The sequence below is a fragment of the Scyliorhinus canicula genome, chromosome 3, assembly GCF_902713615.1.
Source record: "Scyliorhinus canicula chromosome 3, sScyCan1.1, whole genome shotgun sequence".
Taxonomy (NCBI): domain Eukaryota; kingdom Metazoa; phylum Chordata; class Chondrichthyes; order Carcharhiniformes; family Scyliorhinidae; genus Scyliorhinus; species Scyliorhinus canicula.
The window spans coordinates 181,956,662-181,981,067 of NC_052148.1; the positions used below are offsets into that span (position 1 = coordinate 181,956,662).

Genomic DNA, 24,406 nt, shown 5'->3' on the forward strand with positions numbered 1-24,406 from the left:
AGGTGGTCGTCGTCAAGACCGAGGAAAAATTCTGAATGGTAGTGGACTATAGCCAAACCATTAATCGGTTCATGCTCCTCGATGCGTACCCCCTTCCCAGGATTGCAGACATGGTAAACCAGATCGCCCAGTACCGCATCTTCTCCATGGTGGATCTGAAGTCTGCATACCACCAGCTCCCAATTCGTCCGGAGGACCGCCACTACACGGCATTCGAGGCAGATGACCGCCTCTTCCATTTCCTCCGGGCTCCCTTTGGGGTCTCGGTGTTCCAACGAGCAATGGACCGAATGGTGGACTCGTACGGGCTGCGGGCCACTTTTCCGTACTTGGATAACGTCACCATCTGCGGCCATGATCAGCAGGACCATGACGCTAACCTCCATCGATTTCTCCAAACTGCCCAGAAACTTAACCTCACGTAGAACACGGAGAAATGCGTTATCCGCACGACCAGGCTAGCCATCCTCGGCTATGTCATGGAAAACGGAGTCCTGGGCCGTATGCGCTCCCTCTTACAACTCCCACTCACTCATTGTCCCAGGGCCCTCAAAAGGTGTCTGGGATTCTTCTCGTATTATGCCCAGTGGGCCCCTCAGTATGTGGACAAAGCCCGCCCACTCTTTAAGGCCACACTCGTTCCTCTGTCAGCTGAGGCTCGCCAGGCCTTCACCTGCATCAAGGAGAACATCGCCAAAGCGGCCATGCGGGCAGAGGATGAATCCGTCCCCTTCCAGGTGGAGAACGACGCCTCAGAGGTCGCTCTCGCAGCCACTCTAAATCAGGCAGGGAGACCAGTCACCTTTTTCTCCCGAACCCTCTCCGCTTCGGAACTTCGACACTCCTCAGTCGAAAAGGAAGCACAAGCCATTGTGGAAGCTATACGACACTGAAGGCACTACCACGCAGGGAGGTTCATGCTCATCACCGACCAAAGATCGGTTGCCTTCATGTTTGACAACTCACAAAGGGGCAAAATTAAAAATGATAAAATCCTGCGGTGGAGGATCGAACTCTCCACCTACAAGTATGATATTATGTATCGACTGGGGAAGCTCAACGAGCCCCCAGATGCCCTGTCCCGCAGCACGTGCGCCAGCATGCAAGACGGCCGCCTAAAAGCTATCCACAATGACCTCTGCCACCCGGGGGTCACCCGGCTCGCCCACTACATCAAAACCCAAAATCTGCCTTTCTCCACCGAGGAGGTAAAAGCCATCACCAGGGATTGCCCGATCTGCGCGGAGTGCAAATCGCACGTCTATAGACCAGACAGAGCCCATCTGGTAAAGGCATCCCGGCCCTTTGAACGCCTGAGCATCGATTTCAAAGGGCCACTCCCCTCGACCAATCGGAATGTGTCCTTCCTGAACGTCATCGACGAGTTCTCCCGCTTCCCCTTTGCTATCCCGTGCCCTGATATGACCTCCCACACAGTCATCAGAGTTCTGCACAGTATGTTCACCCTGTTGGGGTTCCCCAGCTACGTAGACAGCGACAGGGGTTCGTCCTTCATGAGCGACGAGCTGCGTCAGTACCTGCTCGACAAGGACATCGCCTCGAGCAGGACTACCAGCTATAACCTCAGGGGAAACGGGCAGGTGGAGAGGGAGAACGCGACGGTCTGGAAGGCCGTCCTACTGACCCTCCGGTCCAGGAATCTCCCGACCTTCCATTGGCAGGAGGTCCTCCCCGACGGGCTCCATGCTATTAGGTCCCTCCTATGCACAGCCACCAACCAGATCCCTCACGAACGGCCATTTGTTTTTTCTAGGGGCGCTACCATGGGGGTTTCGCTCCCAGCTTGGTTGAGGACACCGGGCTCGGTTCTCCTCCGGAAGCACGTCCGGGCACACAAAACTGATCCGCTCGTAGAAAGAATGCTCCTACTCCACTCGAACCCCCAATACGCTTTCATCAAATACCCTGACGGCCGTCAGGACACTGTTTCCCTCCGGGACCTGGCGCCTGCAGGACCCAACTCCACCACCACCACCGCCGAGGTACCCCTCACACTACACCCCACCCAATCCTCTGCGCCCTGCGCCCCCGCACCTACAGGTTCACAGTCCGTGCTCCACGCCACCGCGCCTATAGGTTCCCGGCGCTCCCCGTCGCTCGTCAAACCAGTCGGGTATGAAGCTCGGACCGAATCACCCCCGGAGTCCACTATCGTACACTCGCCGACCGGCCCCACCCAGCCACCCGAAGAGGCTGCAAGGCCGGTTCTCTGCCGATCCCAAAGGACGACTCGGCCACCGGACCGGCTCAATTTGTAGACCCATCACCCCCGCCGGACTTGATTTTTTTACAGGGGGTGAATGTGGTGAATTATAAACCTAGTAATTCACACTGTGTTGTATTATATGTATTGTGTCCTTGTGGGCTCTGTATACGAGCCGTTGCGCGACTCTGCCCATAGGGGGAGATGAGGAGTTTGTACTGGGCTCCACCCTTGGCTCCGCCCATGGCTCCTCCCACTAACCAGAAGTATAAAGATCTGCAGTCGTGAGCCTGCTGCCAGTTCATCTCGTCGCAGGCAGGCTCTGTTGTAAGACTATTAAAACCACTGTTCACTTCCAATCACTTGTCTTGTGAATTGATTGTCACATCAGGAAATAAATGGCTGGCATCTTAGGTTGAACTTTTCTACCAACCCTCTCGCGGTGTACTTGATCTTCACCAAAGGTAGGAATGACATAAGGTCACCTAGACAGGCTGAGGCACTGGGCGGAGTAGGAGACATCCACCCAAGCAGAACGTGCTACTAGCAAAGGGCTACTAACAAGACAAAGGTGAGGACACCTGCCTTCACCCCCATCTGCAGCACCGGCGAGTCTGACACCCTGTAAATGGCCACTAGCAGATAAGGCTCCAGTTCAACTTTAAGTATTTTGGTATGGTGTTGAAAAAGAGACCCAAAAACTTACTAACTTGGGACAAGACCAGAACATATGAGTATAGTTAGCCGGACCCCGAGAACAATGCTCATATCTGTCCTCCACCCTAGAAAAAAATCCACTCATCCTCGACTTGGTCAGATGAGCCCTGTGCACCACCTTGAATTGGATCAGGCTACGCTGAGCATAGGAGGACATGGAGTTGACCCTGGGAAGAGCCTCACTTCACACCTCAGCATCCAGAATAGGACCCAATTCATCATCCCATATCATCTTCACCTCTTTCAATGGAGCAGACTCTGCTTACAGGTTCTGGCAGTAAATACACAAAATGCTCCCCTACCACACCCGGCCAAAGACAAAATCCTTTCGAACAAGGAGGATGGTAGTGCCATGGGAAAAGAGGGAAATGCTGAACATAAAAAAATCAAGAATCTGGAAATATCTAAACAGATTGAAACCAAGGAGTTGAAATTTTTCCGACAGCTCCTCAAAGTTGGCAAACCTTCCCTCCAGGAACAAGGCCCCAGGCGTGCCCAAACTCTGATACCCCCATCACCTAAACGTCGAGTCTTAACCCACTGGCAAAAAGAGATGATTATTGCAGATAGGGGCCAGCAAAGACATGGAAATAAATGTGAAATGCTATCTGAACTGCTTCCAGATTTTCAGGTTGGACACCACTACCGGATTCAAAGAATGTCTTGCTGGAGAAAACAGCAGTGAGGCTGTTACTAATGCACCCAGGCTAAAGCCCCTACAAGAACTCACCTCCATTTGCCCCCAGCTGGAACGCAGATCACTAAACCACCCCAGTACTGTCTCAATATTGGCTGCCCAATTATAAAATGACAAGTTGGGTAAAGATAGACCACCTGACTGTTTATCTCTCTGTAAGAAAGCCCTATGGATTCTTGGGGTCTTACCCACTCAAATTAAAGAGGACACTAATTTGTTGACTCTGACAAATGCAACTTACACCCAGAGAAGGAGCCAAAACTCCTAAGTAGCTTCATTATCTAATCCATAGTGGATACTGGGTCTGTATTACAAAAAAACAGATCATTAACAATCACATGTCTACCATTAGATTCACCATGTTCTTAGCAGCCTAAAATTGAACTCTTTTATTGGTCAGAATTGGGTAGAACCCTCAAGAGTATTGACAGTCTGAGAGATCTTGGTGTACAGGTCCACAGGGCAGCACAGTAGCACAAGTGGATAGCACTGTGGCTTCATAGCGCCAGGGTCCAAGGTTCGATTCCCCACTGGATCACTGTCTGTGCGGAGTCTGCACGTTCTCCCTGTGTCTGCGTGGGTTCCTCCGGGTGCTCCGGTTTCCTCCCACAGTCCAAAGACGTGCAGGTTAGGTGGATTGCCCATGTTAAATTGCCCTTAGTGACCAAAAAGGTTAGATGGGGTTATTGGGTTACGGGGATAGGATGGAAGTGAGGGCTTAAGTGGGTCGGTGCAGACTCGATGGGCTGAATGGCCTCCTTCTGCACTGTATGTTCTATGTTCTATGATCTATCCAGCTCACCTTCAGGTAACATTCCAAGAAAAATACAATTTTTTTGACTCACCGGAAGGTGTGGACTCCTTTGTTCAAAAACACAATTGCATGCTGTTTAATCATCATTTATGGCATCTTGTACAGGCACTCTGCATCTTGTTTCTTTTCATGTTCATTGTTTGGATGCACTTTTGAGACCTTTAGTTATATTTGAGAGTGTTCTGCTGCTTGTTTCTTACATTACCTCCAATCTGTCTGGTTATCTGGAACATTAGAGGTTTGAACAGACATGTAAAATGGTCGAGAGCATTTGCACATCTTAACAACAAAAACTAATATTGTCTTTTTACAGGAAACCCAGTTACGTATCAAGGATCAGACCAGGCCATGCAAGGGCTGGGTTGGGAAAGATTTTCATTGCAGTTTCAATAACAGGACCAGGGGTACAGCAATTCTAATTAATAAAAGAGTCCAGTTCCCCTCACATTATGGCAGACCCCAATGGTCGATATGTTATTGTTTGTGGCTCCCTGTCGAACACCGCAGTGGTTCTGGTCAATGATTATGCCCCCAACTCTTTGTTAGCTTCCCTCTCCAACCTCGACTCACATCACCTTATTTTAGGAGACAACCTAAACTGTGTTTTGGACCCGAAACTGGATCGTTCTCAACCTAACTCTTTTGCCCCATTGTGGATGACCATGGCTTTGTCTTCTTTTATGGCTCAGATGGGGGGAGTAGATCCCTGGTGCTTATTGCACCCGAATGACAGGAATTTTTCTTTTTTTTTTCACATGTCCACCATGTGTATTCCCACATTGTTTTTTTCATTTTAGATAGAGCTCTCCTCCCATTCGGTAGTACTCAACAATTGTCATTTCTGACTAGGCCCCACACTTTGTTGATCTATTGCTGGAGTCCAGCCCCACCCAACACCCACCCAGGAGACTGGATACTACTTTGCTGGCCAATAAAACATTTTCAGACTGTCTGTCCACCTCTATTGACGACTATGTCAAATTACAGCGCTCCAGGGGTACTTTTTATGAGTATGGGGAGAAGGCCAGTCATCTTCTCACTCTCCAACTCAAACATCAAATGGCCTCCTGTAAGATCCCCGAGGTACTAAATCGGGGTAGCAACCTTGTTCCTGCCCCTCTCCAGGTCAATGCGACTTTTAAGTTCTATTACAGCATCCTGTACAAATTGGAGCCCGTCAGCCATGTCTGATTTTCTGGATAGTGTGCCAATCCCAGCTGACAAAGCAGATAAGAGCTGTAAGTTGGACTCCCAGTTACACCCTGACAAGATTTTGAAAGGTATTGGACTGATGCAGGCTGGCAAGACTCCTGGCCCAGATGGCTTTCCGATCAAATGTTGTAAGTTCTCGGAACAGTTTGCACCATTATTATTAGATATGTTTAATGATTCCCTATCCAGGGGTTTGTTGCCTCCGACTCTTACTCAAGACTCTTTTTCCTTGCTCCTTAAGAAGGACAAGGACCCTACCAAGTGCCTTTCAGACCGACCCAACTTGCTTTTAAACATGGATGTTAAGCTGCTCGCTAAGGTTCTGGCGTTTGGGTTGGAATCTTGCCTCCCAAGTATAATTTTGGAAGATGAAACAGGCTTTGTAAAGGGCCAGCAATTATCAGCCAAAATACGTCACCTTTTAAATGCTATTCTTTCCCCCTCCCCTGCACCCGAGCCTGAGATAATAGTTTCTCTTCTCGCAGAGAAAGCATTTGACAGAGTGGAGTGGGAACATTTATTTGAGGTTCTCAGGAGATTTGGATTTGGCCATAAATTTACCTCTTGGGTCCGCTGCTTATACAGTGCCCCCATGGCCAACATTCACACAAACACTTTATACTCAGATTACTCCCCCTTGAATAGGAACACTAGGCAGGATGAACTTGACAATTATTTTCGAAATGCGGAAATGCTTCGGAAATCAGAAGCCCAAAGGGACTTGGGAGTCCTTGTTCAAGATTCTCTTAAGGTTAATGTACAGGTTCAGTTGGCAATTAGGAAGGAAAATGCAATGTTAGCATTCATGTCGAGAGGGCTAGAATACAAGGCCAGGAATGTACTTTTGAGGCTGTATAAGGCTCTGGTCAGACCCCATTTGGAGTTTTATGAGCAGTTTTGGGCCCCGTATCTAAGGAAGGATGCGCTGGCCTTGGAAAGGGCCAGAGGAGGTTCACAAGAATGATCCCTGGAACGAAGAGCTTATCATATGAGGAAAGATTGAGCACTCTGGGCCTGTACTCGTTGGAGTTTAGAAGGACGAGGGGGATCTTATTGAAACTTACAGGGCACTGCAAGGCCTGGATAGAGTGAATGTGGAGAGGATGTTTCCACTTCTAGGAAAAACTAGAAGCAGAGGATACAATCTCAGACTAAAGGGACAATCCTTTAAAACAGAGATGAGGAGGAATTTCTTCAGCCAGAGGGTGATGAATCTGGAATCATAGGGACCACCATGACTCAGGTCAACCACGGGCAGCAAACAATCAAGCTTCCACTAATAGTGGTACAGGGGCCGGACCCAACATGTTGGGCTGCTATTGGCTGTGAACATTTCACCTGGACTGGCAACAAATCTTCCAGATGGGCATTGGCAGCCTGTATGAGTTCCTCGGGAAATATGCGGAGGTTTTCCAGCAGGGCCTAGGAAAAATAAAAGAAGCCAGGGCAAGTATTTACGTTGACCCAGAGGTGCAGCCCAAATACTTCAGAGCACGACCATTCCCCTACGATTTGCCCGTGAAGTGTTTGCAGCCAATAGCAGCCCAACAGGTTGGGTCCGGCCCCTGTACCATTATTAGTGGAAGCTTGATTGTTTGCTGCCTGTGGGCGACCAGGGTCATGGTGGTCCCTATGATGTTCAATGGCTCCCCAGTGTATGTCGCGAGCAAGAGCTTGGTATCACGCAAGGCCAAGGGTACCCATCCAAAGCTGGTGGCAAGTGTGTTGACCAATGATGGAGACGGAAATCCCTGTGTTGATCTCCATTATCGGGGGTGACTGTTGACTTGAAGTCTAATACAAATCTGTGCCACTTTAGGGGCCGCAAGTTAGATTGTCCTCCTCAGGCTGGAGCACGTGCAAGGCCCTGGCTTGGGGCGACCTGGTCATCTAACCAGGGCTGCGCGTTCTTTGTCTATTCTGGCAGCCCGATTGCCACGCAAATATAGCAATACTGCTGGTACTCCCCGTTGTCCTCCAGGGAGATGTTTTGCTGGTCTGTGGTGGCCCTTGATCACTGAGTCCGGACATGAATTTGTGTACTTGGTTGATGATTTGATGGTGATCTGGACATGTGAGCACACTCCTGAATGGATGCTGCACTCCTGTATGGGGGTCGTCCAACACTATGATAGTCAACAGAACCCTGAAGTTCCTGAACCCCCTTCCTATAGTTCGCATGTGACAGGGCTATCTCAATGGCTCTTCTCAGATCCAATGTTAGTTCTGCCAACAACTTCTTCTGAGTTGCCAAGTTGTTAATCCTACACACCAAACAGTCCCTTAACATCTCGGAGAAGGATGGACTGAACTCACAGTGATCTGCCAGTCTTTGCAGCCATTTCAGAACGTCCATTACCGACTCTCCCCAAGTCCGCACAGCCGTGTTAAACCTATGAATTTTCAGTGCTGGTTTTGGGTCATAATAATTTGCCATTAACTCCACTACTTCAATGGACTGCTGGGTAAGTGAGGCTCTTGATTATGCCATAGATTGGGGCCCTCACAGGCGGTCAGGAGGATTATCTACCGTCAGTCCTCTCCACTGATGCCATTTGACTGGAAGAAATAGCGCATTTGCTCGGCATATTGGGCACAATCGCAAGGCCTGCATCAAAGGCCTCTAGTTTCTTGAGGAGTGTCAATTTCAAAACTTCACCGAACTCGTTCCTGGGCGGCAATATTACAGTTTACCTGAGGCCCTTGTAAGTGAATAAACATGAGTTTATTATAGTCATGGAAAGTGGCCACTTCGGCGGCATACACACAAGTCCCCACTGGGGCAACTGAATGCTGGTCCCTGTCCAGGGCAGCTTTTACATAGCCCGGTAACAAGTCCCAACTGGGCAGACCTCCGTCCACTAGTGGTGAAGCTCGTATTCCACGATCCAATGTGGAGATCAATTAAGGTATCCCTGTAGGTTTCGTGAGGGTTGTTACACATATAAAGCACACAAAGGAGTTCATCAGAAGTGTGTTAAATTAGATCTTTAGATCATAAGAAGTTTGGTCATCGAGTCTGCTCTGGCATTCAATAAATGCATAGATGCTCTGATTGTGATCGGAACTCCAATTTTCTTTCTGTCTCCCTTGTAGATCAAATATCTGTCTACCTCAGTCTTCAATATGTTCAGCTTTCACTTTGCTCTGTGGAAAAGAATTCCAAAGACTAACCACACTCTGAGAGAAGAAATTCCATCTCAACTTTGTCTTGAATGGAAGACCCCTTATTTTTAAACTGTGCCCCATAATTCTAGATTGCCCATGAGGAAAAACATCCCTTCAACATCCACCCTTTCAAGCCAAGGAGAGAAATCATAGGTCCTGTTGCTTTTCCTGTCTCCGGGTCCCTTTTCACCCCTATCCCAACCTTGCCCCTCAATCACGCATGATACTTTCATAGAATTTACAGTGCAGAAGGAGGCTATTCGGCCCATCGAGTCTGCACTGGCTCTTTGAAAGAGCACCCTACTCAAGGTCAACACCTCCACCCCATCCCCACAACCCAGTAACCCCACCCAACACTAAGGGCAATTTTGGACACTAAGGGCAATTTACCATGGCCAATCCACCTAACCTGCACATCTTTGGACTGTGGGAGGAAACTGGAGCACCCGGAGGAAACCCACGCACACACGGGGAGGATGTGCAGACTCCGCACAGACAATGACCTAAGCCGGAATTGAACCTGGGACCCTGGAGCTGTGAAGCAATTGCGCTATCCACAATGCTACCGTGCTGACACATATTGTTACCCTTTCAGGATTCACTAATCAATTCACCAAACAATCACAGAAAGGCCCTAACAAAATAAAAACGACCATTGTTGGTAGCTGGTTACAGATATCGTCCAATATATATATATATATATGCAGTATGGGTCATTACTGTTAACAGCAGAAACCATATTAATAATGTTAATTCGTGAACTTGTTGATTCCCTAAACTCAGGCTAAGCACCATTCAAATTTTCATGGGTGCTCTTTCAATTGTCCACCCTATAAGTGACCCCACCGTGACTATTAAACAAACCAGAGAGTGCAAATTTATTTTAACAGCATTGTGCAATATTGTTAATTTGACAGGAAATACCGCATTAGTTATTTATGACACTATGCTGATGATAACACTGCTTTTGGCAACTACTTTAGCTACCCTCATTAACATTCTGCACATTACACTGTATGAACGTGGTGAAAGTAACTTAATATTTGGAGGAAAAGATTCAATACTTGCAACTCAGATAAACTCCACTCTGTAGAAGAATGAAAACACTTTCCCTTGCCTGGGTTCATGTCGTAGAGTTTTACAACACAAAAGAGATCCTTTGGCCCATCGTCTCTGTGCCGACCATCAAGCACCTACCTATTCTAATCCAATTTTCCAGCACAAGGTCCATCACCTTGCATGCTATGGCATTTCAAGTGCTGATCTGAATACTTCTTAAAAGTTGTGAGAGTTCCTGCCTCTTCCACCCTTTTAGACATTGAGTTCCAGATTCCAACCACCCACTGGGCGAAAACATTTTTCCTCACATCTTTTCTAAACTTCCTACCTATTACCTTAAATCTATGCCCCCTGGGATTGAAATAAATATAGTTTAGCCTACTTATCCTTCCATGTGCCTTATCATACCCATCAGCTCTGCCCACTGGACTTGCCTGGTTTATTCTCTATATTTCACTCCACCTTCTCACCCACTGTACTCATTATATAAAAGGGGAAAAGCACCTTCCTATCCACCCTATCTATGTCCCTCTTAATTTTATACACTTCAGTCAGGTCCCCCTCAGCCCTCTCTGCTTCAAGAAAAACAACCCCGGCCTATCCAGTGTCTCTTGATAGCTGAAACGCACCTACATATGTGCCCTTTTATCTCTCCCTGACTGTTTGGAGGCCTACAGCACACTACCAGCAATGTGATTGCCCCCTTTTTGTAATTACGTTCTACCCATATGGCTCATTTGAGGAACCTACTAAGATATAATCCCTGAGTACTGCCGCAATGTTCTCCCTGATCAATAATGCAATTCCTCGTCCTCTTTTAACTCCCCCTCTATTGCGCCTGAAACTTCTATACCCTGGGACGTTCAGCTGCCAGTCCTGCCCTTCCTTCAACCATGTTCCTGTGATCGCATAATGTCACCTAATAATTCTTCCATGTGCCTTTTCATACCCATCTGCTCAGCCCACTGGACTTGCCTGGTTTATCCTCTATATTTCACTCCATCTTCTCACCCACTGTACTCTTAGTTTGGATCCCACTCCCCTTCCAAATGAGTTTAAACCCTGCCCTGTGGATATTTGTCCCCATCCAATTCAGGTGCAACCCATCTGCTTATACAGAAGCGACCCCAAGTATGATCCAAGTATCTAAAGCCCTTCCTCCTGCACCATCCATCTAGCCACACGTTTATCTGTCCTACCCTCCTATTTCTATACTCACTCGCTCATCGCACAGGAAGCCATCCCAATATCATAACATTTGAGGTCCTGTATTTTAAACTTCTGCCTAACTCCCTAAATTCACTTTGTAGAACCTAATCCCTCTCTCTACCTACATCATTCATACCAACGTGTACTATGATATTATTCAATATAATTATTTCATACAAGGGGTGTAATGAATTTTATTTAACAGCAATCTCACAAGATTGAAAGATCAACTGACTCCTGAGCAACAAAGTGGAATGAACATCATAGGTCTTCCATCATGGAGTCCTCCATTAAGAGGCTAGAGGACAAAGACTGAGTGGTTTACAGTTTTATCTGTGTTTTCATGGTCAGCATGGCTGAAGACGCCGGTGATTGCTGCCCTTCTCACAATAAACTTTCAATATTTACTGTACATCACAACTTTGTTACAATATTTCATTCCTCAAAAAACTCATGGAAGGATCAAGATAGAGTGGGATAATAGGTAAGTGCACAAAAGGACAATATTGAAGTCAATGGAAAAGACTTTTGAGTGTCATTTGCAGTGTAGAACAGGTTACTGATTCAATATGTGCCAATTATACACTCATGTCCTGGTAATTTCAGCCCACAAAGTCTGCTCACAGCAAATTTCCATTAGCAACAAAATAAACAGAACTCCAGCGATAATTCCAACATAATTATGGATGACAAAGGCCAAGCAGGCAAGCTAATTTCATGCATACAGAATGACATACGAACATTCATATTAGGAACATGATTCAGCCCCTTGGGCCATTTGATGACATTGTCTATATTATACCAGTGACTATAATACCGTATTTAATTGGCTGTAAGGTGATTTGGAACATCATGAAATATGCTACATAAATTGAGGTTTTGTCTTTCCTCCATTACAACATGCAGTTGGCAGAATGACTAATTAATCACAGCAATCTACAGATGTTAGGAAAGTGGCTACAAAGAAATCACAACATATAAAACAATTCAACCCTGTAGGTAACACAACCTTATCATTTGACTTATCTAACGCCAACCTACAATATACCATAAATGGCATTTACCCCTTTTACACTAATGGTATTATCCCCAGGAATACTGACATCGATGCGGAGATCGAACATCGTATCTAATCCATGAGCACCTCTTTTGGACACCTGAGGATGAGAGTCTTTGATGACCATGATATTTGTGCTGATACCAAGATCTTTGTGTACAAAGCGGTTGTCCTTCCAACTCTTCCATATGCTCAGAAACTTGTACAGATGCCACCTCAAAGCCCTAGAAAGGTACCGTCAACGCTGTCTGAGATAGATTCTCTGCATCAGCTGGGAGGACAGGCATACTAACATCAGTGTCTATGAAGGGGCCAAGAACACCAAGAGGCCATGATCATCCAAAACCAACTCTGCTGGGCTGGCCATGTGCTTAGGAAGTCAGGGTCCTGACTGCCAAAAGCAAATCTTTTTTTCTCAGCTCAAGGAAGGTTTCCAAACAAGAGGAAAAAGGAAGCGCTTCAAAGACACCCTGACCTCAAGAAATGCAACATTGATGTCAATGCTTTGTCAATGTCAATGTCAATCTCATTGATGTTTAGCAAAGGGGCAATTTAGCATGGCCAGTTATATCATTCAAGTTTGAAAGTGGAATTCTTGAAATTGTATTCCAATCATTCTAAATCCCTGCCTTAACCATGAGCATCTCCATGAAGGGGCTGGTTTAGCTCACTCAGCTAAATCGCTGGCTTTTAAAGCAGACCAAGCAGGCCAGCAGCACGGTTCGATTCCCGTACCAGCCTCCCGGACAGGTGTGGAATGTGGCGACTAGGGGCTTTTCACAGTAACTTCATTGAAGCCTACTCGTGACAATAAGCGATTTTCATTTCATTTCATTTAATTTCAATGCCTGGGAGACCCTTGCTCAGAGGAGATGTACTTGGAGGAACCTCCTGATTATAGCAACATAATTCTTCGAGGTCACAAGACGGCAAGTGGAGGCCCGGAAAGGAGCCTGAGAAAGAAATACTGGCAATCTAGAATACAAGGACCGATCTCACCTCCCGGAAACACCTGCCGAGTGTGCAGTCGAAAATCTGGCTCTAGAATCAGGCTGACCAAGAACCCAGAGAACCCATGACCGTAACACAGAGTTTCTTATGTTGACAATCATACTCGTTAGCGAGTGATCGCTGAAGTGAGACTATCCCCAGGATTTGTCAGACATCTACCAGCGCCTCAGGAAAAACATAGTTTGAATTGATCTGAATTTTTCAGAGAAGAATGATAACATGGTACAAAATTCAGCACTGCCTTAAATGAAGAACTGGATTGTTATTCCTTCTCCCAGCAGCTGTCGTACACTGTAAACTTGCAGCTTATCTAGAGGTTCCATATGATGTGTCATTACATTTGTACTGAATAAATGTGCAAATATTATTTTAAACAGGATAGTGGAAGATGGAATAGACATTTGTAACATTTTTCTTTAAGCAACCTGTGAGTGAAAAATAGGAATTTAATTTCCAGATTTTGCACGAGTAATACAACATGCAACAGTGAATCAACATCCTGCTTTTCTCTTGGTTTTCAGTTTCGCATATTTAAGTTAATGAGGCCTCAGATTTTCAAGCCTCTGGTAGTTCAACACAGCTTGTTATCAGAATTGTGTCTACTTTAGAGCATGATAAAAATTTAGACTACTATTAATATGCCAGTATAAATTCTAATGGAAAGTTTGAGAAATGTACAGTATTTAATTTCGTGGTACCAAACCTTAAAAGTAATACCCCAATGCAACAAACGCCCATTTCTCCTATCCCCATCCCCACCCTTTCACCCCAAGCCCCCTTCTTCAAGCACTCTCATTTCAGATCTGTGATCTTCTGAGGAACTGACTGGATTGCTCTGTGGGCAGCCAGCATGGACCCAATAGGTCAAATGGTCTACTTCTGTGCTGTAAATGACTATGACTGCATGACTCTATTAGAATGGTTTTTGACTCTATTAAAAGGTCATAGCCCCAAATGGCTGACTTTATTTCTCTCTCCACAGTTGGTGCCAGACCTGCTAGGTCTTTCCATTTCTATTTCGCTTTCAGATTTCCAGTAGCCAGAGTATTTTAATTTTGCAAATGTAATCGGGTTATATTCTGCTGGTTATATGGATGCTGAGGGGGCAGCTAAAATATCGTGAGGTGCTTACCCACTCGGATTCTGTCCCAATCTAATAATAATAATAATTGCTTATTGTCACAAGTAGGCTTCAATGAAGTTACTGTGAAAAGCCCCTAGTCACCACATTCCGGCACCTGTTCGGGGAGGTCAGTACGTGAATTAAACCCGCGCTGCTGGTGGCCTTGTTCTGCATTACAAGCCAGCTGTTTAGACCACTGTGTTAAACCAGCCCCACTCAATCTGCCAACTGCAATTTTAAATTGCTAGTGAGTGACACACACACTCCAAGATTCTCTTTAAATATAGAACATAGAACATAGAACATAGAACAGTACAGCACAGAACAGGCCCTTCGGCCCTCAATGTTGTGCCGAGCCATGATCACCCTACTCAAACACACGTATCCACTCTATACCCGTAACCCAACAACCCCCCCTTAACCTTACTTTAATTAGGACACTACGGGCAATTTAGCATGGCCAATCCACCTAACCCGCACATCTTTGGACTGTGGGAGGAAACCGGAGCACCCGGAGGAAACCCACGCACACAGGGGGAGGACGTGCAGACTCCTCACAGACAGTGATCCAGCCGGGAATCGAACCTGGGACCCTGGAGCTGTGAAGCATTTATGCTAACCACCATGCTACCCTGCTGCCTATATGCTGCCACAAATATGTAAATTGTGCTTTGATTGCAAGTTCGGGGCCTGATCTGCAATGTTAATGAGGCCAAATTGGGGAAATCGAGGGCTTAGTCTATCTTGGGCTATTGCCCCCCAGACTGCAATCCCTCTCCTGAAATGTTTGTGCCAGCAATCATTCTCTGAGCCCCTGTCATCAGCCTACTGTCACATGATTTTAATAATGCATAGCCTCTTTAACACATTAAAACATATAAAAATGTTTGACCAGATCATCACTAAAACAAGATTTGACACTGAGCAACGTAAGGAGATATTAGGGCAGATGACCAAAGGCTTGGTTGTAGAGTTGGTTTTTAAGGAATGCCCTAAATGATGAAGGGGAGGCAGTGATTGGGGAGGTGTGCCCAGAATTTCTGGCCGTGGAGCTGAAAGCATGGCAACCAATGATGGAGCGATTAAAATCAGAAATACTAGGCAGCTATTGCCCACCAATTTCCTGGTTGCTTTGGTGAAATTAACAAGCGGCAGGTCAGTCTGGTCTGTTCCCTCTCAGGAGTTAAAATCAAGGGCATCAGAGAGCATTAATATTTCAAGTATGTAAACTTCTTGTTACAATTTGAAAATATTACAGGGCATTCTCAATTAAAGCATGTCAATCTGTACCCTACATTCACTTGGGGAGAAAATATAATTTGTTTAAGCCATATGCTTATTGAAGGAATTAATTAACATAAGATGTGTTCATCTTTCTCTGTATGCGTAGTGCTGCAAACTAATATCCTCACTTACATGCTTCTCAACTAAATGACTTGACGGTGAAGGAGAGAAAACAATACCTGCTAAAAGCAAATACCTATCCTCTACAAAACAGAGAATGATTCAGGAGTAAGAGACTGGTGCCTGGTCACAAAGAAACCCCCTGTGCCTGTGGATATTACTTTCCACAATTTACAATGGAGAAAACCTCTTTGTCCTCTAACCAGCCTGTGAGTGTCACAGTGCATATGCAGCTTTTTATCTCCACTGAGAATACTTAGTTACTGACAAAACTTGCAAATTCCAGTGGCCCATGTGGGTTTTTGAATAATAATAATAATCTTTATTAGTGTCACAAGTAGGCTTACATTAACACTGCAATGAAGTTACTGTGAAAAGCCCCTAGAAGCCACACTCCGGCGCCTGTACACAGTGGGAGAATTCAGAATGTCCAATTTACCTAACAAGCATGTCTTTGAGGACTTGTGGGAGGAAACCGGAGCACCCGGAGGAAACCCAGGCAGAGACAGGGAGAACGTAGAGACTCCTCACAGACAGCGACCCAAGCTGGGAATCGATCCCGGGTCCCTGGCACTGTGAAGCAACAATGCTAACCACTGTGCTACCTTGCTGCCCAAAGGCCCCATCGTGGCGGCTGAAGGGGACATTGTGGGGGGGAGGGAGCGGTGTCATAACGCCCATGAAGACCACAGGGAAACCATTATTGATCTCCCCATGGGACACGTGGAGTACGAGCTACTCACGAAGCGGACAAAGGCCAAGCATCTGGAATTTGTTATGAGCTGTCATAAAAGCAGGTCCAATTTACCTAACAAGAAAATCTTTTCAGGAAACCAGAGCACCCGGAGGAAACCCATGTAGACACGGGAAGAAAGTGCAGATTCTGCACAGACAGTGATCCAAGCTAGCAATCAAACCTGGGTTCCTCGAACTAACAGTGCGAACCATTGTGCCAACGTGCTGCCCTATAATCACATGATCAAGTATTACACGTCAAGTGACACATGATAAAACCTCCAAGTATACAACAATCAGAGCTGAAAATCTAAATTTGGAAGCTTTGCATTCTCTGCCAACTCTGGCAGTGGAGTCTCAGAACGCTTTTGGGCAGGTGTTATGGAAGTGCCAGTTGGTGCACCAGGGTGAATCTTGTACCCAAACAGTGGATGCCACAAGGACCAATTTCTGCTCCCAGCCCTAGTGTCCTACTTTTCCATTACTTCCAATCCTCAATTCCCATGGTTGCTTTCCATCAACCTCTGGTTTCCATGGTTCCTATATTCTCCTTTTCCATCAGGATGACGATGTCGGTGACTTTAAGAGTTGGCACGTACTGTAGCATCCCTTTTAAAGAGGAAGCGCCATTTAACTGCCAATTAAGCCAAGCCTAAGAGGACACGTATCAAGTGAAGTGACAACTAGTCTGAATCCTCCCTCACATCCCCCCCCCCCCCCCCCCCCCCCCGTCTCTTTGCTGCCCACAGGTCGCCGAATGTTGGCCAATGCTTCCCTCCCGTTGCCATGGTTTCCTCTGTTGCGTTTCCCCAGCTCTCTGATCCCCTCCCATCCCCCCGTTTCCATGGTTTACGATTGTGCCTCTTGAACTGCCGGGATTCCTATTGTCCTTCAGCGCTGACGTGTGCCTGCGAGTGGCCTGAGAGCGCGCGTGCGCAGACCAGTGCCTGTCGTGTACTGGGAGCGCGAGTGCCGGCGGCGACCTCTTGACGTGGCACTTCCTCAGCTCAGTGGATACAGAGTAACACCGAGAGCAATCTCAGCAAAAAAGCTCTACCGGGCACCAGCTGACAAGATAGCAGGCAGCACTCAGCACCAGCAAGCAACCGGCCACCGGGTAAATAGCAGCCGTCTCTTTCATGATTTTACATTTTGACCGTGTAATAATTAATTTAAAGTATACTGTTTACAATGTTTCTTTTTTGCAATCATTCTGTCAACACACGCTGGTAAACGTTACCACACTGAACGTTTTCCAACGAATTGAATAATCCTTTGGAGTAAAGGCATAGAAATGCATCAGTTTTATGTTTGTGGGTAGTTTGACGTGGCAATCCATTCACTGACAGCACTTGGTAACTGGTCTGATGTGTCACTTCAAAAGGGAAAGTAACATTTCAGCTGTTGTTGACATTTGACGTCGGACAATACAGCACTTAGATAAATGCACGTTTAGGGGACTTCCTTTTATTATTTCCATTCTCTTATTGACATTTTGTGGAGTATACTTGAGAAAGGTGAGGCCTTGCATCATCTCCAGCTACTGGTGTAAACACAGAGAACATTTGCCTTAATTGCAGGACTAAAAGGCAAATATTAAACCTTCCAAATCAATTTTGTTTGTTTGCTTTTCTAAAGTGAATTTTAAAGATTTGTTTTCATATCTATCCCTCCCTTTCGGGATATTTGGTTTTATGACAATTTTCAAGCTGGAAGAATTGTATGGATTTCATACATTGCTGAAAACACAGAGGGCTAAAGTGGAAAGCCCCTGGAAACATACATCCAGATATACAAATTAGGAGTAGGTCATTTGGTCCCACAAATCTGCTCCACCCTTCAATAAGATCTTGGCTGGTCTGATTTTGGCCTCTGCCATTTTCTGCCTACTCACTATATTTCTTGACTTCCTTGTTAATCTGCCTTAAAATTATAATTACCCTGCCTCTGCTGTGTTCTGGGGGGGAAGAATTCCATAGACTGTCAATCCTCTTGAGAGAGAAATTTCTTTGAATCAAAATGGTAAGCATCCCCAAAAGATAGTTTGTTGTGCTTAAAGTTAGCCTACACCTCTTAAAGGGAGGTGCCTTGTGACTAGACAAGGGCTGGGAGCCATGGTTGAAAATAATTTGACATGCAAAAGAATGAATATTTGCATATCAGGGAAGAGAATGGGCTTCAAGGTTTGTAGTTGCTGCACTGGAGAACTTTTGCAGTGTTTGTTGTGATGGAGGAGATGGGAAAGACAAGAGATGTCCTGTATCCGCAAGGACGAAAGCGACCCTCCAGACACACTGTCAAAAAGTATTGGGAGCAGATATCTGTAGATGTCAATACCAGGAATCCAGCCTGAGGACTTGACACAGTATCAGAAGGAGCTCAATAACCTCACCTGAGTAGTTAATGTTGGTGAATGCATCTTGAAATGCCATATCCTATTAGCTATTTCACTATCCTTCGACAGTGCTCAATTCAGCACACCCCATCAATCACCTATCAATAACCTTTATCAATGAGGCCCCAGGCCGTACATTCATTTGTTTCATCTCGCCCTCGCATACTCAGCTCTGCTGTAAGCCATTTACCCACACCTCTCATACAGTGCTAGTTATACAACCACATTCCCACTAGACTCATTGCAGTTTCTTTTGCAAGAGAAAGTACTGCATAAGTAGAGGCAGCAGAAGCTAACTGGAAGATATGTGTCTGCACGTTCTAACTTTCACAGAGAGAACCATGCTTTTCACAGTAACTTCATTGAAGCCTACTCGTGACAATAAGCGATTTTCATTTAATTTCATTTCATGCCATTATTGGGATGCCCACTGCTGAGGCTTCGGCCAATGGCGAAACCAATGGAGGTGACCATATCATCGTTCTTAATCCTCATCACATCCCACCTTTAGCAACATTCACAAGACCCACCGGGCCACCCCAATTGATCTCCCAATGGGACCCATGGAAGATGAGCTACCCTGCTAGTGGGCGGAGGCCCATCAGCTGGGGCTAGTAGAAATTACCTCATAAAAACCAGACCAGACAGGTCCCGTTTTTGACCTTGCTGTTGTAAGCGTTGTGGTCTTTACTTTTGTTGTCGAATTAAACTTCTTTTGGATTTAGCTTCTTGGGCAGCCTGAATGTTTATACCACCTCCTTATCCGCCTTCATGCTCTTTTGATTTACATCCACAGACACACACAACTACACCCACGCACACACACACTCTGTGCCCTTTTCCTTTCAGAGATCCAAGAAGGGCAAGCTAGCTCAGCAGTGAGAGAGCACTGCACCATTATTTGATTTCCCATTCTCAATCACCAGCTCAGATATTGAAACAGCAGATCTTGGAGAATAGATTGAAGATGGGATCAGTACATGGGTATTGCCCCAGATGGTCAATTCTGGGGGCAAGGAATGGGCAGGGCTAGATTGGCAGAGGGTGAGGTCGCACAGTGATTCTGCTGCAAAAGACTGAGATGAGGGGCGGGATTCTCCGATCCCCCGCCATGTCGGAGAATCGCCGGGGGACGGCGTGAATCCCGCCCCCGCCGGCTGCCGAATTCTCCAGGGTTTTAGTGGGGGTGGGAATCACGCTGCGCCGGTCGGTGGCCGCTGGCAATGCCCCCCCCCCACCCGGTGATTCTCCAACCCGCAATGGGGCGAGTGGTCGCCCGTTTTCGGCCAGTCCCGCCGGTGTAGATTACAACAGATATTTGCTGGCGGGACCTGGCTGCGTGGGTGGCCTCGGGGGGGGGGGGGGATCTGGACCCAGGAGGTGCCCCCACGGTGGCCTGGCCCGCGACCTGCAGGCAGGCCTGTGCTGTGGGGGAACTCTATTCTTCCGTGTCGGTGCTGTAACAGTCCGCGCTGGCCGACGCGGAGATGAACCCCCCCTGTGCATGTTATGGGATGATGCCAGCACACGCTGGCGCTCCTGCGCATGCGCCAACTCGTGCCATCCGTTGGAGGCCCTTCTGCGCCAGTTGGCGTGGTGCCAAGCCCCTTCCGCGCCAAATGGCGCGGCACAAACCCCTCCGGCGCCAGAGAATTCCGCACGTTTGGAGCGGCCCAACGCCGGAGTGGTTCACGCCACTCCTTCGCGCCGAAGTTGCCCGCCCCGCCAGTTTTAGCAGAATCACGTCCGAGCACTTTAGCACAAAGGGGAAACATGGTGGCACAGTAATTAGCATCGTTGCCTCAAAGTGCCTGGGACTTGGGTTCAATTTCAGCCTTGGGTGACTGTCTGTGTTGTCTGCATAGGTTTCCTCCGGATGCTTCGGTTTCCACCCACCGTCCAAAGATGTGCAGGTTAGGTGGATTGGCCACATAGAATTGCCACTTTGTGTCCAAAGGTTAGGTTGAGTTACGGCGATAGGGTGGGGGAATTGGGCCTAGGTAGGGTACTCTTTCAGAGGGTTGGTGTAGACTTGATGGGTCAAATGGCCTTCTTCTGCACTCTAAGGATTCTATGATTCTATGAAAAATGCAGAAGAACTCAAATGGTTATGCATAGTGAAATGTGTGGTGCATTGGAAAGCCCATCATAAAGCCTGCAGCCAATGTTACGGGGCTTTTGGAGTAAAGTTGAGGGGTAGTGTGAGTGCCCATCCCACAGTGATGCAAAGTCTGGCCGATATCTCAGCCTCCATTGCAGCACAAGCAACAGACACCCAACATCTAAGTGCTGCAATGGACGCTCGAATCCATCATGCAAGGTCAGCTTTTTTGTTTTGTTAATTTTGTTATTTACAGCACACAAGGAGGCTAGTCAGCCCATCGCTACCGAGCTAGTTCCATTCCCCAGCCCTATCTCCGTAACCCTCTAAATTAAACACTTTTCAAATATATACCCAGCTCTCTTTTGAAACCTCCTATGGAATCCACCTCCACCACTCTACCAGACAGCACATTGTAAACCTCAACAACTCTCTTTCCAGGTGCTCAGAAATCCTATCCCTCAGTACCCTTTCCATTACTTTGTCTACCACCGAAGTAAGGCTAACTGGCCTGCAATTCCCAGGGCTATCCCTATTCCCTTTTTTAAACAGTGGCACGACATTCGTCACTCTCCAATCCCCTGGTACCATCCCTGTTGACAGTGAGGACGAAAAGATCATTGCCAACAGCTCTGCAATTTCATCTCTTGCTTCCCAAAGAATCCTTGGATATACCCGTCAGGCCCAGGGGACTTGCCTATCCTCAATTTTTTCAAAATGCCCAACACATCTTCCTTCCTAACAAGTATCTCCTAGAGCTTACTAGTCTGTTTCACACTGTCCCCTCCAACAATATGGCCCCTCTCATTCGTAAATACTGAAGAAAAGTACTCGTTCAAGACCTCTCCTATCTCTTCAGACTCAATACACAATCTCCCGCTACTGTCCTTGATCGGACCTACCCTCGCTCTAGTCATTCTCGTATTTCTCACATATGTGTAAATGGCCTTGGGGTTTGCCTTGATCCTAGCCGCCAAAGATTTTTCATGCCCTCTCATAGCTCTCCTAATCCCTTTCTTCAGTTCCCTCCTGGCTATCTTGTATCCCTCCAGCGCCCTGTCTGAACTTTGTTTCCTCAGCCTTAGATAAGTATCCTTCTTCCTCTTAACAAGACATTGAACCTCTCTTGTCAACCATGGTTCTCTCACTCGACCATTTGTTCCCTGCCTGACAGGAACATACATATCAAGGACACGTAGTACCTGTTCCGTGAACAAGTTCCACATTTCAATTGTGTCCTTCCCTGACAGCCTATGTTCCTAACTTACGCACTTCAGTTCTTGACTGACAGCATCATATTTACCCTTCCCCCAATTGTAAACCTTGCCCTGTTGCACGCACCTATCCCTCTCCATTACAAAAGTGAAAGTCACAGAATTGTGGTCACTATCTCCAAAATGCTCCCCCACTAACAAGTCTATCACTTGCCCTGGTTCATTACCAAGTACCAAATCCAATATGGCCCCCCCTCTGATCGGACAATCTACATACTATGTTGGAAAAGCTTCCTGGACACACTGCACAAACACCACCCCATCCAAAACTATTTGATCTAAAGAGTTTACACTCAATATTTGGGAGGTTGAAGTCGCCCATGACTATTACCCTGTGACTTCTGCACCTTTCCACTTATTCTGCATTACAATCCAGCTATTTAGCCCACTGTGCTAAACCAGCCCCTTTCTTGTTTTTATACTCTATGCCTTGATTTATAAACCCAAGGATCCTATAAGCCTTCCTAACTGTATCAACATGCTTGACCACCTTCAGAGAATTATGCACTTGAACCCCGAGGTCCCTCTGCTCCTGTGCTCCCCTCAAAGTTGTACCATTGAGCCTATATTGTCTCCCCATGTTTCGTCTACCAAAATGCATTACCTCATATTTTGCTGCATTGATGTTCATCTGCCAGTTGACTGCTCATTTGGCCAACTTGTCAAGGTCCCCCTGAAGTCGCTCAGCGTAATCCTTGCAATTCATATTCTCCCTAGCTTAGTATCATCTGCAAATTTAGAGATTTTGCTCTCAACACCCACTTCTAAGTCGTTGATATAAATCATAAAAAGCAAGGATCCCAACACAGACCTGGGGAACACCACTTTCTACTCGTCTCTAGTCTGAGAAATGCCCATCTGTACCTACCTTCTGTTTCATATCAGTCAACTTCTAACCCATGTTGCCAAGGACCCATCAATCCCAAACATTTTTAATTTGCTAACCAACCTGCCATGTGGCACTGTATCAAATGCTTTCTGAAAGTCCAAATATACATCATCCATAGCACTACCTTTATCCATTGCCCATGTCACCTCGTCAAAGTACTCAATTAAATTTCTCAGACATGACCTGCTCTTGACAAAGCCATGTTGACTGTCTAGCATTAACTTATTTTTCTCTGTGTATATTTATCTCATCCCGTATTATTATAGCCTCCATCACTCTTCCCACTATTGATGACAAGCTGACAGGTCGGAGTTTCCTGGGTTATCCTTTGCCCCTTTACAAACAACAGCGTCACATTTGCAATCCACCAGTGCCCCAGGACTAATCTGGTGTGCAGAGGGGCCTGAAAAATTTCTGTCAATGGCTCTGCAATTTGCTCCCTTATCTCTCTCCGCAACCTAGGATACCTCTTATGCGGGCCTCGCGACTTCTCTACCTGGAGTGCTAACAGCCTTGATAGCATCTTTTCCTTATCCATCACAACACTGCTCAGTTGCTCAACACCCACATTTTCAACTGGGCCACTGTCACCATCTTCTAATTTGGTAAAGACAGAAGCAAAGTATTCCTTTAGTATCACTGCCATACCCTTCGTTTCAAGGAGTAGTTTACACTGCTTGTCGTTTATGGGCCCATTCTATCCTTCATTAATCTTTTTACCATTAACATGTTTCAAGAACATTTAGCTATTTGTTTTAGCACAGCCTGCCATCCTTCCCTCATGCTTCCTCCTAGCCTTCCGTATTCCAGCCTTAGTCTCCTTTCCTGCATTGAGATACTCTTTCTGAGTTCTGTTGCTATTATTATTCCGGCATGTCTCATATGCTTCTTTTTTTTTCTTCCTCATTTGATCATAAGTATCCTTAGTCATCCAAGGTACTCTAACTTTGGGTATTCCGTATTTATTTCTCATGAGTATGTACCTAGCTTGCACCCTATTCATCTCTCCTTTGAAAGTCTCCCATTTTTCATCCAGTTTTATCTGCCAAAATGCGTCTCCAATCAACCTGCTCCAGTTCAATTTTTAGACCCCAAATGTGCCCCTTTCCAGTATGGGATAATAAGAACATAAGAACATAACTAGGAGCAGGAGTAGGCCACCTGACCCTCGAGTCTGCTCTGCCATTTAATCAGATCATGGCTGATCTTTTGTGGACTCAGCTCCACTTTCCGGCCCGAACACCATAACCCTTAATCCCTTTATTCTTCTAAAAACTATCTATAGAACAGTACAGCACAGAACAGGCCCTTCGGCCC

The 24,406-nt window shown here is 46.4% G+C and overlaps 1 protein-coding gene across 2 annotated transcripts in view; it reads left to right on the top strand.

The window, feature by feature from the left end:
- The first annotated feature begins 17,369 nt into the window (after window positions 1-17,369).
- The window catches only part of LOC119963167 (protein transport protein Sec24D-like), a 212,892-nt gene continuing 205,855 nt past the window's right edge, over window positions 17,370-24,406 (top strand). The window contains exon 1 of one of the 2 annotated variants that reach the window (XM_038791860.1): window positions 17,370-17,547. The gene's annotated coding sequence lies outside the window, so the exon portion shown is untranslated. The remainder of the gene's footprint in view (window positions 17,548-24,406) is intronic. The other variant, XM_038791861.1, reaches the window with a different exon arrangement.